General features: G+C 47.6%; 1 protein-coding gene across 2 annotated transcripts in view; it reads left to right on the forward strand.

Moving 5' to 3' along the window:
* The first annotated feature begins 7,194 nt into the window (after positions 1-7,194).
* EPB41 (erythrocyte membrane protein band 4.1) overlaps positions 7,195-14,005 on the forward strand; it is a 141,291-nt gene continuing 134,480 nt past the window's right edge. For both annotated transcript variants that reach the window (XM_054999016.1, XM_054999015.1), the window contains exon 1: positions 7,195-7,287. The gene's annotated coding sequence lies outside the window, so the exon portion shown is untranslated. The remainder of the gene's footprint in view (positions 7,288-14,005) is intronic.

Below are 14,005 nucleotides of genomic sequence, written 5' to 3' on the forward strand. Positions count from 1 at the left end.
AGCAACGGTGTGCTGTCTTTTGGAAACCACTCTGTCTTTTTGAAATAGCATCTCTCTAGGGGCAGATCGAAGATGGGAAAACCATACAAAGGGATGGCTAAAGCCCATCTCCATGCACAGTGTAGTCCTGATACGAACTGGGCATCAGTTGAGGAGAGCCTTCAACTTATACCTGTTACGTAGCATGAGGACTACAGATCAAATGTGTGTACTCTGTAATGTGTGAGTGGGAAGTGTGTTGGGTTCAGATTCTCACTCAGCTGTGAGGCTCCCTAGCAAATTATAATGATATAAATAATAATAACATCAACTGTGCTTATGTACTGTTCTTCTAGACAGAAGAGTGCCTCACTCAGAGCTGTGAACAAGGTCAGTGTTATTATTATCCTCACAATACAGCTGGGGATCTGGGACAGATAGGAGCAGCTTACCCAAGGGCTCCTTCTGAGTTCATGCCAGCAGTGGGTTTCAAACCAGCACAGTACTGATTTGCAGCCCAACCACTTAATCACTGTGCTACAGCAGCAGATCTGAGGACAGTTACTCTTTCTCAGCCTAGTCCACCTCACAGGGATAAAACGAAGGCTGGGAGAACAACGTACGAGCTGCTTGGGGGGACAAATAGGTCAGAACTGTGACAGAAAACTCGACCACAATCCTAGGAGCCAAGAAATGCTATCAATCGTGGATTTTTGCAGCCTAACAGTTGTTTCATTGGATCATCCTGTTCTTCTATAACCCTGTCCCGCAGCCCAGTAGCTGTCAGAACAATTACACGGCTTGGTTCAAAGTAGCCAGAAATGCTGACCTATTGATCTGCAGCTTGAGTGGCATGGCCTAGGGGTACAGCCCTCTCTCTCAGGCTCACATACTTGACCATTCTGCGGAGGCTGCATTTGTTTTTGGAAGGAGCCTTTTCAGCACCCTGTCACTGGAAGAGGTGTGACTCAGCTCATCTCAAAGTGCATGCATGTGGCCGATAAGGTCTGAGGGGGTGCCCCCCCCATCAGCACAAGGCGAGCTTCACTTTCACAAATGCAGCCGGCTTCTGCAGGCAGCATGTCCAGGTCTGCTTTGAAAAGGGCACATGGTGGGGCTTCACCCCTCAAAGAGGAAGCAAGACTGAACTTTGTCTCTCTCCAGGACAGCTTGACTGAGTCTCTCTCTACACAAGACATCGGAGAGTCCTTGTACACGAGATGCCTCAGCGCATGTTTCTCAAGTGTCGTGAGATGCAATGTTAGTCAGGAAGCATAATTTAAAAAGGCAGAGCCTGCGGAAATCACTCCTCAGAAGGTTTGTTAATTTCATCTTCACCTCCCCAAAGGGAGGTCTGTCAATTTCACCTCTCCAGTCTAAAACTGTGTGGGATCGCAACTAGAGGGCAGCCAGGAAAGGAAATGGTCTGGAGCTGCCTTCCAGAGCCAAGCTTGGATCTGGAGAGGTTATAATGGGCTGAAGTTTCCCCGCCATCGGCTCTGTCTTTTTAAACTACCCTTCCCAGCTACCATTGCATCTCCAATGTCTTGTGTAGAGAGACTCTCCCATGAGTAGGATTGTGTGAAAGATCTTACACTTGTTCTCCCATTATGGATACACATACAGTGCTAGGGAGACATAGTACACTTGAATATAAGACCATACAGAATGTCACTTGAGCGTCCCCGTGCAAGATGTCTTGTGTAAAGAGACTCTGAGACCTGCAAGGTTTGTAGCCTCACAAATGGGGATGGGATGACACTAAAGAACAAGAGACAGTGTTTGCTTTGGTCTGGAGATGGGGTCTGCAATCATTTACACTTCAAGAGCCAAAATTCAAAATTCAGAGCAAAAGATCCCAAAAGGGGATGCCCATTTGCATCACTGAAAGTAATCAGTTTAAACATTACTGATAATTGCTATGTAGATTAATAATCCATAAAGGTTCCGCAGCCTGAACACTGGTCATTGCGAGTCCTTTATTAGGAAGTGGTACTCACTAAGTAATATATACAGGAGCATCTTGCACAATTTTTTCAGTGCATTGTGATAAATCTTCACATACAGTCCCTCAGTGGAACAGGCTTCCTCGGGAGGTGGTGGGCTCTCCTTCTTTGGAGGTTTTTAAGCAGAGGCTAGATGGCCATCTAACAGCAATACTGATTCTGTGAATCTAGGCAGATCGTGAGAGGGAGGGCAGGAAGGGTTACATCCAGGGCTTTTTTTCAGTTGGAACGCAGTGGAACGGAGTTCTGGCACCTCTTGAAAATGGTCACATGGTTGGTGGCCCTGCCCCCTGATCTCCAGACAGAGGGGAGTTTAGATTGCCCTCCATGCCGCATGGAGGGCAATCTAAACTCCCCTCTGTCTGGAGATCAGGGGGCGGGGCCACCAGCCATGTGATCATTTTTGCTGAGGGCAATTTAATCTTTAAAAAACTCCTCCCTTGTTCCAGCTGACCCAAAGTGACATCACTGTGTGGTCCTGGGAGTGTGCACGCACTTTGCGCATGCGCATGTGGTACCAGGGGCACTACTTCCCACCAAGAGTTGCCCCCTGTGCTGGCAACCCACTCAGTTCCACCACCTCTTTTCCCAGAAAAAAAGCCCTGGTTACATCAGTACTTAGTTCTCATGGCCCCTTCTTACATGCCCATGGTAAGGCTTGGAGTCAGGTAGCAATTTTCCCCAGGTCAGTTTGGCTAGGGATCCTGGTGGTTTTTGCCATCTTCTGGGCATGGAGCAAGAGTCACTGGGTGTGTGCATGCGGAGGGGGGGGGGTGTATTTGTGAATTTCCTGCATTGAGCAGGGGGTTGGACTGGATGACCTTGGAGGTCCCTTCCAACCCTATAATACTATGATTCTATAAGTCTACATATGTCGCACTTGATTTCTCAGCAACTCTTCATCTCTATCAATTCCCTTTCTGAAAAGCATTTTTCAGAAGCGCTGTAGTCCAATGGAAACCTTTGCCGCCTGTGCCCTTCACCTCCTGGTTATTTTAGCATCACACCTACCCCTTCAATATACCTTAACTTAAAGATTTTATTTTCTTTTTAAAAGAGCCATATTTGGTTCCATGTGGAACCACATTTGGGTCTGGAGCTGTACGCTGTAGACCGCTGGTGGAAAGGAAAGATGCTCCCCGAAGTAGCAACGCCCTTGCATCAATTGCCTGCCCTGCAAGGACAGGTGCCAAGACTTCCTTAGGATATGGATTGGGGGCAGAGCACAGGAGAAAATGACTTCAGACTAGAACTTGGAAGACCTGAGTTCAAATCCCCACTCAGGCATGAAGCTTGCTGGGTGACCTTAGACCAATCACACCTTTTTAGCCTTATTCGTTTATTTCAAACATTTATATGCTTCTTCATCCCTTCACACTCAGCTAAAAATTCACCAACAGGCTGCAAGGACCCCAAACGGTCCTTTTTAAATGCACAAAGAACAGGTTTTTAAAAATGCACAGAATTACAAGAGGTACGTAATAAAAATCACAGGCAAAAGGTACACAGTAGCAGAGGTAACAATGCAAAAAAAAAAAGTCCTGGAGAGTGTGTGAATAAATATTATTAATCACTGAAAGTAATAAAAAATTAAACAAAATAAACAGAAATAGATACCAAGATTATAATAAACAATTTTCTTTGTTTAACTTATGTCACTGTATATGATATGTATATGTTTATTACACAGTCAAACTACTGAAATGGTTTACCCTCCACTATTTATTTATATAAACCTAGCCTACCTTGCAGGGTGTGTGTGGGGATAAAAGTGAGGAGGGGAGAACCTTGAGCAACACTTCTTGGAGGATCGGTGAGGATAAAAACACACTAAACAAGGAGTTAAGCCCAGCGATGAGTCCCTGATCTGTATCATATTCTCCCCCGGAGGCTTTTTAGAAGCCACTTGCGCAACTGTCGTTCCTATCATGGAAATCTGGCATCACATGCAGTGCTGCTCTCATTGAATTCCTTTTGCAACCCGGCTTCTCTGCAGAGCTGCTGGGTTGGCTTTTGTGCCTGCAATTAAATATTCTTTCAGAAGGTTCCTGCTGACTGACATAACGTCCTGATGGCGCCACAGGGCAGTTTGGGACGGTTCAACAGGTATTTGCCCGGTGTAATGTACATACTTAAGTGATTCTCTGGGCTGCAAATCGGGCCTGGCTTCTTTCTTCCTGCTAGGTCTGCAATGGAGATAAAAAGAGGCATTATACAAGGGTGGGACCTGGCTAGTAAACTTCAAAGCTCTGTGGTCAGTTTCTGGCTCTTTGATTGCTATCCATTCTACATAATAATGGGAATTTCTCCCACTAATTTTGCATGACTTTCCTGTGATCCTGTCTCATCCTACTGATTGCATTGACTTCCACTGTGTAATCTGCCTTGCGGACTATAAAGTATGCAAATAAATAACTAATACCTAAAAGGCAGAGCGGGGATTTGAACTTGAGCCCTTAGAACCAGTGCTAATGCCACGCAGTGACTATGAGAGCCACCCTTCTGGAATCTGTCACAATATAGCGTCCCAATATAGTGTCACTCAATGACACATAACACACATTCCTAGTACATTGCTCTAACCACTACACTACACTGGTTCTTTAAAGAGGCAAACAGCTGTTGTGCAGGGCTTTGATTCACCCTATTTGCTCTTCTTCGATCAGCAAGCACTGTAGCACCATGGGGGACTCTTGCATGGCTTTGCTAATAATTTCTGACCACTCCTTAGCATTGTTATTAACTGTTGACAGGGGAAGAACAGATAAGGTGTCTGGTTTTTCCCACTTTCCATGTTAGTCCTGCAGAAAAGCAATACATTATGACCACTTGACTAACACTTTTAAAAGATGGATGTGAGCTTTTGAGTTATACAACATTCTGCTTCAGCTGACCGTGTTCTAAACCAAAAAGTATACATTCAAAACTGCAAAAATAGAATCATCCACTCAAATAGAATATTCTCTAAATACAAAACAGCTGTTAATTGAAACAGAGATTACCCCCCAGTGCAGTCTTGCCCCACCACCGTGTGTGCTCTCTCCCACCTTGTGCACTAGGTCCCCACAGCAAGGGCTCTCAGACAGAGCCTCTGGCCCCATCCATACATATCTGGGTTCCTGGGCGCCCCATCCAGAAGCTAAGTAGGGTTAGTGGGGGACTGATTGGTCGCTAGGGAGGGGCTTGGCCATCGTGGGTGCACGAGCTGATTGGTTGCCATGGTAGTCGGCATTCTGTGCTCCATTAGGTCGCTTGGACAGGGCAGGGCATGGAGTTTCCCCCTACAATGGGCACCTATGGGCTATGCTGTCATTTTTCGTGGTGTAACTTTCCGCCGCTGCAGGCTAAGGGAGCAGACTGACTTGTGTCCTGACCCAGTCCGGTCCCCTGGCCTACTGGTGCAGGGATTTACGCCTGGTTATGCCTGTGCCCAGTCGCCGTGGCTGGGCACAAATGGAGGATCTGAGTGGAGCAGCGCTAGGCCGCTACACCATCGGGGTGGGTGGGTGTTACAATGGCACAAGTCCGGGATACGCCAACATAACTCCTAGTCAGCTTCCAGGGCACTTTTGCAAGCCCCCCCCCCAGGACTGCACTGCCCATCAGATCACAAATGCTTATTTTTAGCTAAAAGGACCAGGTTATGGAGCAGCATCTTTCCCAATAACTCTTTAAATTTATTTGATGTAAATATGGTTATGTCCAGGGCTTTTTTTCTGGGAAAAGCGGTGGTGGAACTCAGTGGGTTGCCCTAGGAGAAAATGGTCACATGGCTGGTGGCCCCGCCCCCTGATCTCCAGACAGAGGAGAGTTGAGATTGCCCTCTGCGCTGCTTGGCCTGCCTGCCTGGCCACTCTGCCTGGAGATCAGGGGGCGGGGCCACCAGCCATGTGACCATTTTCAAGAAGTTCCGGAACTCCGTTCCACTGCGTTCCAGCTGAAAAAAAGCCCTGGTTATGTCTGAAAATAGTTCTGTGTCCCTTACAGTATTTCATTGGATGGGTCCAGCAAAAAAAAAAAATCCTGACTTGCGATGTCTACATCTTATTAACAAAAAAACCTATCATCTCAAAGAACATTCTACATATTCTCTTCTGTTATCTCTTCCAGAAAACTTTTCCTAACCAATCACTCTATACAGAAATCACCCTGGCAAACTTCACAGCACTGGTTACACAGAATAAAAATAAGCAGCCAGGAGGAGTTTTGTCTTCTCTTGGCAAGGACAAAGTTCTATTTGTCTAAAGCAAATACACCGTCTCACAACAGCCTGGTGAACCATAAACCCGGGAGCAAGGGATAATCACACATCCTTTGGTGAAACCGGATTTGATCTCAAGGTAACGGGAAAAAATTCAGTGGTGCTACAACCTTTTCTTTTATTGGTGCTCGAGGAAGCCTTGAGTTTAAAGCTGAGCAATGAAGCTCCCATGCAGAAAAGTTCTGGAAAGCACTGTGTACTGGGGTTGCCAACCTCCAGATGTGACCTGGAGATCTCCCAAAATTACAACTGATCTCAGGTGACAAAGATCAGTTCTCCTGGAGAAAATGGCTGCTTCACAGGATGGATTCTATGACATTATACCCCAACTGGGATCACTCCCATCCAATCCCCACCTTCCCCAGGTCCCATCCCCCAAATCTCCAAGAATTTCTCCACCCAGAGTTGACAACCCTAGGCACTAGGATAGCTCATGATGTCATGGCAGTGCCCTGTACTCTGAGCTCCTGTTACATCATGATCCTTCTGAGCCAATCAGAACCCGGAATTATTTAGTCTCCCTCTGTTCATATTTTTGCACAGTGCGCATGTATGCATACATATATGTATACATACATGTATATGTATTTGCATGCATGAACCATTCAGTTTGCAAGACTTGAGCAAATCTCTCAATGTCAGGACGTTTGGGAGGTCGTTAATTCATAGGGTCGCCCTTGGAAGCGACGACGGCAAATAGGACCCACAACCCCGCTTCACCTTTTCAACCACACACAAAAAATTCTTTCCCCCCTGTCCTCTATGACGTCACAGCGCCACCTGCCAGTCAGCCCCTCCCCCGTTTGCAGCCACTCTTTCCCAGGACTTGTCCCTGAGGACGTGATAGGCGGGGCAGGCAGCCAGTGGCCGCCGCGCACGGGAGACGGGGGCGTGGTCTAAGGGACGTCAAAAGGGGCGGGCCAATAGCTCGTGCAGGTGGAAAGGGGAAGGCGAGGAGCGCCTTAAAGGGCGAGGGCGCTTTAACTCTCCCGGGAGCCGCAGGGAGCTTCCTGGCCGGGGCTGCGGAAGGGACTGGCTTAGGTAAGGCTAGGAGGGAGCAATGGGGGGCCAGGAAGAGGGACTCTTGCACCCCTAAAAAAGAAGCTGCCTGGTCTATGGGGTTGTCCGGCAGTGGAGGTTGGAAGGGACCAGTGGCTTGCGTTGGCAAGCCCTTGCGCCCTAAGGAGGCCAGTGGAGGAGCTCCCTCTCCCCAGGCTCCCGAGTCAGTTTGCACGGAAGGGCACAGAAGCCTCTGCAGTGGAGCCGATCACTTTGGGAGGAAGCGGTCTGTGCACGCGCTCGCCCTGCTTCTCCTAAACAAGATCTCCTCTCGGCAGTTGCTTTAGTAGCATAGCTGGGGGAGGGGGGGAGGGAAGGGTCATTTGGGGCGCTTTCTCGACTTGTTGCGTTTGAGCCTGGAACGAGGCTGAGATTTGTTTTTATTTCATGTTTTTGTAGCGCTGGGGCTGGGATGACTTGGCATTTCTGGGCTGGGGCTGCTGGTGACGTTTTGGGCATTACTCAGCAGACACACACAGAGGGAGGCTGTCTGGGAACTAACTTCCTTGCAAGCCTCCTTCTCTTCCCGGCTCCGCTTGCAAAAGACTTCCCGGTTGGGCGAACTTCTCGGGCTGCGTGCGCTCCGAGGGCGGCTGGGCAGCGTGGCGCACGCCTTTCTTGCCCTTGCTGCTTCTCTCGCTCGGGTTTCGTTTGCAAGATGTGCTTCGCTCCCCCGTATTGCAGTTTGGGAAGCGCCTTGGAAGACCGCAGTCCCTTCCCCGACGAGGCTTGAGGATCTCGCAGAGCTGCGAGCCAAAGATCGGCGGAGTTTTGTGCCAGGGGAGAGGCACTGCGGAATTCGTCGTGGCTGTCTCTCCTGGACAGCGGCCACGCTCCTCTCGGCTTGCCAAGCTGCACGCGTTCCCCTGGAATTCGAAGGGCGGACCAGGGCAGCGTGGCATTGCAAACTTTTCCTGCCCGGCCATAAGCTTCCAAGAGGGGAGGAAAATGCGTTGTCTTTAGCTCGTGTTAAGCTTCGGCTAACTTCTCATCAACTGTACAGTAGAATTTGAGTGCAGTGGCACCTTCGAGACTCACTAAATCGTCAGGGTATAAGTTAGCCCAGGTGAGCCTGATCTCGTCAGAGCCCAGAAGCTAAGCAGGGTCAGCCTTGGTTCGTAACTGGATGGGAGAGTTGCGGAGCAGGCAATGGCAAACCACCTCTGTTATCCTCTTGCCGTGAAAACCCCACCAGGGGTCACCATAAGTCAGCTATGACTTGTGGGCATTCTCCACTACCAAGCTTTCGATCGCCCTGAAAATCTTGTTGGTCTCAAAGGTGCCACCGCACTCAAATTCTGCTGTTCTATTGCAGACTAACACAGCTATTAGACAAAATAACAACACACATGGCATCTCATCAGTTGTGGAAACAAGTGGGGATTTGTGTGTGTGTGTGTGGGGGACTTCCAGAGGCTAGAGGGGACAGCAGCTCTGTAGGTGGGTGAAGGGCTTCCATAGCCTGAAAGAGGAAAAGATGCAGCCACTGGCCATGGAGAGCTCTACCAAGTTAGGTGGGGAGGGAGGATGAAGGTTGTTCTTAGAACAGTAGCATTTTGGAGAGTTTAAGGCACTTTGTGTTGCAGGAAACCTTGTCTGTAACCCTGTAAAGTAGGCCAATGTTAGCACGCTCCATACTGGGGAACACCTGAGGCTCACTGTAGGCCCCTGATTGACCATCATGGTAGAGGGAAGGCTTCAACCTCCTGGATACCATGAAGCTGCCTTATACTGAATTCGTCTGTTAGTCTATTAAGATCAGTCTTATTCGACTGGCAGTGGCTCCGTAGGGTCTCAGATGGAGGACTTACTCATCAGCTGCTACCTGGTACTTTAACTGGAGATGTCGGGGATTGAATTTGGGATCTTCTGCATGCCAAGCAGATGCTCTGCCACTGAGCCACAACCCCTCCCCTTAACAAGAACACATGAAGTTTATATATGCTGAGTCACTCCCCTGGTCTATTAAGGTCAGTATGGTCTACTGGCTGGCAGCGGCTCTCAAGAGTCTTAAAACATGATATTTTAAATTGGAGATGCTGGGAATAGAACCCAGGACATACCACACACAAAGCAGCTACCTGACCACTGAGCCACAGCCCCATCCCAGCTCTTCATCCCTCTGCTACATGTTGGGTAGGCGAGTGTGGGACAAGAAGTGGGTCTCTAGGAGGTGATGTGCTGATAACCATTGCAAGAATTAAGCAGTGCAATGGAGTGAAAAGTGCATGTCTTTAACTGCAGTCCCTGTTTGACAGTAAATCACCGCCTCGGATTCAAGAATCTGGTGTTGAAAGATGTGGTTTTGTACAGGTCATCAAACCAATGGGATCCATGGAAAATCGGTGAAGGAATGTGCCTTTAAAAATCAACGTTGAAGCAACCTGTTCTTCCTTCTCTGGCCACACCTCTGTTTTGTTTTAGGGGTGGTGGAGAAGGAACTCTGTGGAATGTGGTATACTAAGTATATTATACTAGGGATGCTTATTGCTGCAGGTGGAGTATTCCATACATGTGGAGAGTTTTGGGATAGACTTTCTGAGAGTAATTATTTCACTGAGAAATTTGAGAGCCCTTCCCACCTAATCCACCCTAATGGCTTGGGTGTGGGTAAAGCAGACCAGTTATTGTTGGCCAACAGTATGCACGGTTTAACGATCCAGTTAATAATTTGCCCTCGTTCCTTACGCAATTGTGTTCACTGGGCAAAATAAAATAAATGTGCACTGAGAGAAACGAAATCCTTATCTGCCACTCCCCTGCCTCTCAAAATTTGCCACAAGTACAACATGGATAACAAAATGGAGGGTTTGTTTGTTTGTTTTAAAAAACACTTGTTAAATGATGAAATGATGGTATACAGGGCTTTTTTTCAGCGGGAACGCGGTGGAACGGAGTTCCAGAACCTCTTGAAAATGGTCACATGGCTGGTGGGCAATCTAAACTCCCCTCTGTCTGGAGATCAGGGGGGCGGGGCCACCAGCCATGTGACCATTTTCTCCGAGGGCAACCCACTGAGTTCCACCACCTCTTTTCCCAGAAAAAAAGCCCTGATGGTATATAAATCTGCCATCAAGTCCTAGCCTTTGAAAATACTTTCTTTCCTTCATTTATACCCTGCCTTTTCCTCCACGGGAACCGAGAGTGGCTTGCATCATTCTCCTGTCCTCCATTTATCCTCAAAACAACCCTGTGAGGTTGGTGAGGCTGAGAGTGTGTGACTGGCCGAAGACCACCCAACAAGCTTCAGTGGCAAAGTGGGGATTCAAACCTTGGTCCCCCAGATCTTAGTCTGACACTCTGTATCCAGTACAGTTCCCTGGCTGTCAGTGATCCATGGAGGATAGGCTACTTCAGAGACAAGAAAGTTAGAGGAATACGCCCCCCCTCCAGTCATAAAGGAAACATATGAGATGGGGACAACTTAGGTTGAGTTGGAGGGCACTCTTGGAATTTTGATAAAGGGCGGCAATCACAGAATGTTGAGAGGTTCCAAGCCGTGCATTCTCCTATAATGGGAGGCAGCTGTTTCTGAATAGGAGCTCCCTGCATAGCCACAGGTTATGCCCTACTCACCACCGGCCATTTCCACACACATTGAATGATGCACTTTCGATGCACTTTAGCAATCCTTTGGAAGTGGATTTTTTGTTCCACACGTGGGCTAATTCCGCACACGTTGGATAATGCACTTTCAATGCACTTCGTCCATCGTTTGAGGTGGATTTTTTGTTCCGCACACAAAAAAATCTGTTCCAAATGATCTATAAAGAGGATTGGAAGTGCATTACCCAACGTGTGTGGAATCACTCATGGAAAAGAAGTTCCAAATGTTCGCTGAAGAGTATTGAAAATGGATTATCCAACGTGTGTGGAAGCAGTCACCCTGTGTCTTTGAATCACCTCCTGTTCCAGCCAAGTGGAGGAAAGCTCTTTGCTTTGGAGAAAAGGCACTATGGAGAATAAGCAATTGGGCACCGGGAATATCATGCTGAGAATCGTGAATCTAAGTGAATGTTGTACGTAGTCAGCATGTCAGGGCATCCGGATCCATGGACTGGGGCCAAGCCATGGAGCTGGAGCTAAAGATCTTTTTCCCAGGAATGATTCTGTGGTTTGGATCCAATCCCATAAGAGCTGGCAGATTTTGCAGGGAAAACAAAGGAAAGGGGAAAAAAGAAAGTAGGTGGAAGGTGTGATTAAATATTTCATAGGTGGAGCGTTTTTAACGATGAACAAAAGAATCATAATCCATTGTGGTGTAGTCTAGGCTTGCCAACTCCAGGGGAACTGATCTCTGTGGCCTGGAGATCAGTTGTAATTCCAGAGGATCCCCAGCCACCATCTGGAGGTTTAGGCTTCCCTCTTTCTTTCTGCTTAACCTACCTCTCAGGGCTGTTGTGAAAATAAAATAGAGGTGGGGAGAACCCTGTCTGCTGTCCTGAGGTCCTTGAAGGAAGGGTAGGATTCAGTGTTTGGTAATTGACGATATCATTTCCTATATTAAAAGAAGCTGAAGAAAATGAGATCTACCATTATAGTCTGTCCTGTTATGACCACTTAAAAATGGTCACTATGAATTCTAGTATCTGCTCAGGGATTTTGAAACCACGGATTGCAGAACGGTGTTGAATAACAGGCTCAGTTGATGAACTCGGAAGTCCACAGCCTGAACTGTGACGTGGCCAAGATCCTAGTTTGTGATGAGTGCCATAGAAGCTCATGCCTGGAGCCACAAGTGTGAAGTGAAGCACTTATGCAGTCAGTCTTCCTCCTAGGGGAACAGTGCATGCTGACCTCAGTGGAGCAGCTCCAAAAGCACTTTTCCCCATTGCATACAGAGCTGAAGCTCTGCTTAGCTGTTAGGCCGCATTTTGAGCTCCCTTCTGTTCCAGCGACTGATAGAAATATAAATATAGGCCGTTTTTGGAGCTGACTTGAAGGTGGTTTCAAATTCTCAGCTTCTGCAATAGCCAATATCACATAACCCCATAGCCTGGCAATGCAAAAAACACTGAAATGGTTTCCCAGAAATGCATCTGCTTGGCCATAAAGATGTGCATCCAATGAAATGGGTCTCACTCCATGGAAGCATATGCTAGAATAAAAACACATCTGTTTGAGATGCCCTATGCATGTCGGGGTATGTGGAGCTCACATTTCAAGTCTGTAGAATTTGCTAAAACCCAAATCACTTGCAAAAATAGAAAACAAGAAACATTAGGCCAAAGTGAGAATTGGCCCGTGCAGTCAGTATGGGATGTAGAACATAAATATGACTAGAAGAGTAAGAATTGGAGCAAAACTGTTTCACAATGACAGCTCAATGCCATGGCCAGTTTGGCAGGGCAGAGCAACAGACCTAATTCATGTATTATTTATTTAAAATATTTATATTTCTGCCTTTCTCACAGGAATCCTGGGACCCAAGGTAGGAAACAACAGCATAATAAATAAATCAATAAAATCAAGTTATGCCATAACCAGCTGGCCATTCCCCCATTGCCCAGATTCAAGCACCCCCTCCTCCCTCCAGAACTCTTCAGAATGGCTCTGTTTTGCAGCGTCGCCAGAAGGCCAGGAAAAAAGGAGCCACTCTCGCGTCTTCTGGAAGTCTGTTCCAGAAGCATTAATATATTACCTTTCATTTTCTCAGCTGCTGCTGTATGTAAAACTATTTTAATGCCACCCCAGATGCTGAAAGATCTACGGACAGATCTCCAGTAGGTTTGTTATTAATTAGTGGAGACTGGGAGGTGTGGCATTCGTGGACTCGGTGTAGGTGGAGGGGAAACAACCTGTCCCTGCCCCTCCCATTGTGCCGTTTTACTAACTTCAAGCATCATTCCATCTGATTGCCTGCAAATAGTTGCTCGTAGGTAGGGTTGCCAGCCTCCAGGAGATCTCCCGCAATTACAACTGATCTCCAGACCACAGGGATCAGTTCCCCTGGGGAAAAATGGCTGTTTTGGAAGGTGGACTCCATGGTGTTATAACCTGTTGAGCACCAGGCCCTCCCCAAACCACTCCCTCCCCAGGCTCTACCCTCAAAATCTGGTATTTCCCAACACGGAGCTGGCATCCCTTTTGCTCAAGGATTAGGAAAGTAGTGGAAGAGGAAAAAGTTGCCCTCTTTCCCCTGTGCCGCAGCTCCTAACCTGAGGTTTAGTAGCTGTTGTTTTTCAATGAAAAAATATACTGGAATCTAAACATGGATTTTCTAACATCTCATGGAGCTGTTTTATCAGTATAAAGCAGATTGTTGGTCTCTCAAGGCCAGTATTGTCTACAGCAGTTCTCGAGGCTCTCATAACTTTTCCATTATCTCCTACCGATCCTTGGAGATGCCAAGGATTAGACCTTTGACCATCTGCATGCAAAGCAGATAGGGTTGCCAGCTCCAGGTTGGGGAATTCCTGGAGATTTTGGGGGTAGAGCCTGGAGAAGGCAGGGTTTGAGGAGGGGAGATCAGCAGGGTATAATGCCGTAGTGCCCTTCTTCAGGGGATCTGATCTCTGTAGCCTGGTAATCAGCTGTAATTTCGGGCGATCTCCTTCCGCCACCTGGAGACTGGCAACCCTGGAAACATGCTCTTCTTCTGAGCCACGACTCTCCCCCAGTTCTAGCAGCTTTGATCTTTGTGTTCATCCGCATCTGCCAGTAAAAATAACGTGGAACTCTTAAGGGATCAATAGCTAGG

Source organism: Eublepharis macularius, chromosome 15, assembly GCF_028583425.1.
Source record: "Eublepharis macularius isolate TG4126 chromosome 15, MPM_Emac_v1.0, whole genome shotgun sequence".
Lineage (NCBI taxonomy): Eukaryota > Metazoa > Chordata > Lepidosauria > Squamata > Eublepharidae > Eublepharis > Eublepharis macularius.